The 5,000-nt window shown below is 51.4% G+C and overlaps 1 non-coding gene across 1 annotated transcript in view; it reads right to left on the bottom strand.

Moving 5' to 3' along the window:
* The window catches only part of LOC124582986, a 1,910-nt gene extending 1,588 nt beyond the window's left edge, over positions 1–322 (bottom strand). Inside the window, exon 1 of the ribosomal RNA XR_006974018.1 lies at positions 1–322. This exon is cut by the window's left edge and continues 1,588 nt beyond it. This is a non-coding gene — a ribosomal RNA (small subunit ribosomal RNA).
* Positions 323–5,000: the final 4,678 nt, after the last annotated feature.

Here is a 5,000-nt window from a genome sequence, read left to right as displayed (position 1 = left end):
GACATTTGAAAGATGCGTCGCCGGTACGAGGACCGTGCGATCAGCCCAAAGTTATTCAGAGTCACCAAGGCAAACGGACCGGACGAGCCGACCGATTGGTTTTGATCTAATAAAAGCGTCCCTTCCATCTCTGGTCGGGACTCTGTTTGCATGTATTAGCTCTAGAATTACCACAGTTATCCAAGTAACGTGGGTACGATCTAAGGAACCATAACTGATTTAATGAGCCATTCGCGGTTTCACCTTAATGCGGCTTGTACTGAGACATGCATGGCTTAATCTTTGAGACAAGCATATGACTACTGGCAGGATCAACCAGGGAGCTGCGTCAACTAGAGCTGAGCAGCCGGCCGCCCGGGAGTGTGTCCCGGGGGCCCGCGCGAACACGCAAGCGTCCGCTCAATTATTCTGCAAACAGGAGGAGGCTGAGCTCCCCTGCACAATACACCTCGAAACCCTCTCAGGTCCCGGCGGCGCGCAGCGCCGTCCTAAGTACTTGGTCGGGTTCGAGAGAGGCGCAATCGCCCGGAGTTTGGCGAGTAGACGCTTTAGGTGCGACCACCCGTGCTCCCAACTGAGCTTGCCGCTGCCGACAGAGGCCCGGGAGCGTGCTGTCGTGGCATTGCCGGCGGGAGACAACACGCGCCACCTACGGTGGCCGGCAGCTCCAACGCCAGCGCCACAGAAGGACAAAAGCCCCACTTGGGTGCCGAAGCGAACTCTCCCAGCACAGCGCACGCGCCAACACGTCCGCACAGCTGCGATACAAACCACCTGCGAGAACCGCAGAGGCGACCGAGCAGCAGACGGCGTCGCGGCGCCGAGCGCCGGGCGGCGGCGCATCCTCAGCGCACACAGTCCTCAATCGGACCAGCACACTGCAGATGTCCACCGCGCTTCGCACCGGGCCCGCGAGGACCTACTTTGGCCGCACGGCGCCGCGTGCAGGGTGCGCCGGCGCGCAGCTGCGCCGCCTGCCGCCTCCGTCGGCCGGCGCGCCTGCCACTGGCCGCCCCCACCAGCCGGCTGTAGCGCGTGCGCCCACGCACCGCGCGGCCAGCACGCCGGGAGGCCCCCCCTCACCGGCCGGGGACGGTCCCACCCAGCCACCGCCGCGTATCGCTTCACACCCACATGCCATTCACGTTCGTGGGCATGGTGGGTATCGCTGAAACAACCGGTTGGTAGCTCAACCGATCGTCGCCATCACTGATTCACCTCTAGCGAGAACAACCGCACCACAACCGTTTACCAGTTGTTCATTTGCGTAACGTCACCAGCAAACGTAGACGTCCATCGCCATTTGCAAATTCAACGATTGTTGCATGCCTGTGTCAGGTGTCACGACACACTATGTCTGCCCACATACACGCAACAACATGTGCACGCTTCGCGAACACGTGGAAGGTGGCCCCCGTACGTATGCGATGTCCATTGCGCGAACGACTGTCAACCGGCCTCTGTCGCATGTCGCAGATGTGGAACGCAGTGCACCATGCTATCACGGTGTGTGAGAAGAGACGACTACGTCTGACAACACGCGCCACTACATCAACAGACGGCTCATGCTGATCGCCATCCACGGCATACCATACTGCAATCCAGCTCTTATAGGGAGACGACACGTAGCTGAGTGCACAATATTTGGACCGTATGGTTCGCCGTTGTTGGCGCAGTCGTGGTACGGTCACACATGTACCACGATGTATCATTCAGTACATGAGGACCAATGTGCAGTACAGTGTGTGATTTGGACGTACAACATCAGCGGACAGTTGACACACGCCGTACCACAACGTAGGCTGTGCTTCGCCATGCAAATGCCAATGAACAACTGCGAAGGGCATTGAGCATGTACGTCCTGCTGCCATCCGCATTACAGTGTATAGCTGCAAGGTGTTTAACATGAAGCGATACTCTGGGGACCAGGCAGTGCGAGTAGCAAACTATATTGCGGGGGTTGCAGTTAGGCAACACCACACTAATTTAACGCGTCGTATGACAATTACAGAGCAGGTTAAGGCCCAACGTGTGTTGGGTTAAGGCCCAACGTGTGTTGGGTTAAGGCCCAACGTGTGTTGGGTTAAGGCCCAACGTGTGTTGGGTTAAGGCCCAACGTGTGTTGGGTTAAGGCCCAACGTGTGTTGGGTTAAGGCCCAACGTGTGTTGGGTTAAGGCCCAACGTGTGTTGGGTTAAGGCCCAACGTGTGTTGGGTTAAGGCCCAACGTGTGTTGGGTTAAGGCCCAACGTGTGTTGGGTTAAGGCCCAACGTGTGTTGGGTTAAGGCCCAACGTGTGTTGGGTTAAGGCCCAACGTGTGTTGGGTTAAGGCCCAACGTGTGTTGGGTTAAGGCCCAACGTGTGTTGGGTTAAGGCCCAACGTGTGTTGGGTTAAGGCCCAACGTGTGTTGGGTTAAGGCCCAACGTGTGTTGGGTTAAGGCCCAACGTGTGTTGGGTTAAGGCCCAACGTGTGTTGGGTTAAGGCCCAACGTGTGTTGGGTTAAGGCCCAACGTGTGTTGGGTTAAGGCGCAACGTGTGTTGGGTTAAGGCGCAACGTGGGTTACGTTAAGGCGCAACGTGGGTTACGTTAAGGCGCAACGTGGGTTACGTTAAGGCGCAACGTGGGTTACGTTAAGGCGCAACGTGGGTTACGTTAAGGCGCAACGTGGGTTACGTTAAGGCGCAACGTGGGTTACGTTAAGGCGCAACGTGGGTTACGTTAAGGCCCAATATAGGTTAGGTTAAGGCCCAATATAGGTTAGGTTAAGGCCCAATATAGGTTAGGTTAAGGCCCAATATAGGTTAGGTTAAGGCCCAATATAGGTTAGGTTAAGGTACAATATAGGTTAGGTTAAGGTACAATATAGGTTAGGTTAAGGTACAATATAGGTTAGGTTAAGGTACAATATGGGTTAGGTTAAGGTACAATATGGGTTAGGTTAAGGCGCAATATGGGTTAGGTTAAGGCGCAATATGGGTTAGGTTAAGGCGCAATATGGGTTAGGTTAAGGCGCAATATGGGTTAGGTTAAGGCGCAATATGGGTTAGGTTAAGGCGCAATATGGGTTAGGTTAAGGCGCAATATGGGTTAGGTTAAGGCGCAATATGGGTTAGGTTAAGGCGCAATATGGGTTAGGTTAAGGTACAATATAGGTTAGGTTAAGGTACAATATAGGTTAGGTTAAGGTACAATATAGGTTAGGTTAAGGTACAATATGGGTTAGGTTAAGGTACAATATAGGTTAGGTTAAGGCACAATATGGGTTAGGTTAAGGCGCAATATGGGTTAGGGTAAGGCGCAATATGGGTTAGGTTAAGGCGCAATATGGGTTAGGTTAAGGCGCAACGTGGGTTACGTTAAGGCGCAACGTGGGTTACGTTAAGGCGCAACGTGGGTTACGTTAAGGCGCAACGTGGGTTACGTTAAGGCGCAACGTGGGTTACGTTAAGGCGCAACGTGGGTTACGTTAAGGCCCAATATAGGTTAGGTTAAGGCCCAATATAGGTTAGGTTAAGGCCCAATATAGGTTAGGTTAAGGCCCAATATAGGTTAGGTTAAGGCCCAATATAGGTTAGGTTAAGGTACAATATAGGTTAGGTTAAGGTACAATATAGGTTAGGTTAAGGTACAATATGGGTTAGGTTAAGGCGCAATATGGGTTAGGTTAAGGCGCAATATGGGTTAGGTTAAGGCGCAATATGGGTTAGGTTAAGGCGCAACGTGGGTTACGTTAAGGCGCAACGTGGGTTACGTTAAGGCGCAACGTGGGTTACGTTAAGGCGCAACGTGGGTTACGTTAAGGCGCAACGTGGGTTACGTTAAGGCCCAATATAGGTTAGGTTAAGGCCCAATATAGGTTAGGTTAAGGCCCAATATAGGTTAGGTTAAGGCCCAATATAGGTTAGGTTAAGGTACAATATGGGTTAGGTTAAGGTACAATATGGGTTAGGTTAAGGTACAATATAGGTTAGGTTAAGGCGCAACGTGGGTTACGTTAAGGCCCAATATAGGTTAGGTTAAGGCCCAATATAGGTTAGGTTAAGGCCCAATATAGGTTAGGTTAAGGCCCAATATAGGTTAGGTTAAGGTACAATATAGGTTAGGTTAAGGTACAATATAGGTTAGGTTAAGGTACAATATGGGTTAGGTTAAGGTACAATATGGGTTAGGTTAAGGTACAATATAGGTTAGGTTAAGGCACAATATGGGTTAGGTTAAGGCGCAATATGGGTTAGGTTAAGGCGCAATATGGGTTAGGTTAAGGCGCAATATGGGTTAGGTTAAGGCGCAATATGGGTTAGGTTAAGGCGCAATATGGGTTAGGTTAAGGCACAATACGGGTTAGGTTAAGGCACAATACGGGTTAGGTTAAGGCACAATACGGGTTAGGTTAAGGCACACATTGTTGTAAGGAAAGGTGTTTTCGGGGGGGGGGGGGGGGCTGGTTTGTTGATTGTGATTATCGTAAGTAAATGACTGCGGCATCATCTGATTTGCCACGTCAGGGTGCACCTTTGGCTCATAACAGGCGGCGCTCTGATTCCATGCTTGTGGCAGACCTGTGTCTTTCATTCGTGCCATTGTTTGTGTGGTGTGACAGGAGGCAGTATTGTGATGTTGGGTGCACCCCTGTGTAGGACATGTGTGGGTGTTGGTGGCTTAGCTGAGCAATGGTGGTTGTCGGAAGGGTGGGATATTCTGTTTTCCGAGTGGACCTCCCGGTCTGGTTATGATAGTGTGGATTGTCTAATGTGGCAGAGAGGATGCACTGGGTGTTGTTCCATGCTGGTGCTTAGATATTGTCTGTGTGCCTGTTACAGGCAGAGAGTAGTGCGTGATAAGAGTGTCTGGCTGACGTGTGATTGTGAGCAGAGTCTTTCAGCATGTATACGGACAGTTGTATACATTATCTGTATTCTGATGGCTCTATCTATTACTAATCAGCGCCGTGTATACGTTTAATCCGGTTCCAGTCGAAACTATTGTATCTCTGTACA

The sequence above is a fragment of the Schistocerca americana genome, unplaced genomic scaffold, assembly GCF_021461395.2.
Source record: "Schistocerca americana isolate TAMUIC-IGC-003095 unplaced genomic scaffold, iqSchAmer2.1 HiC_scaffold_437, whole genome shotgun sequence".
Taxonomy (NCBI): domain Eukaryota; kingdom Metazoa; phylum Arthropoda; class Insecta; order Orthoptera; family Acrididae; genus Schistocerca; species Schistocerca americana.
The sequence above is the reverse complement of the archived record's forward strand: the minus strand, read 5'-3'. Positions and strand labels throughout refer to the sequence as shown.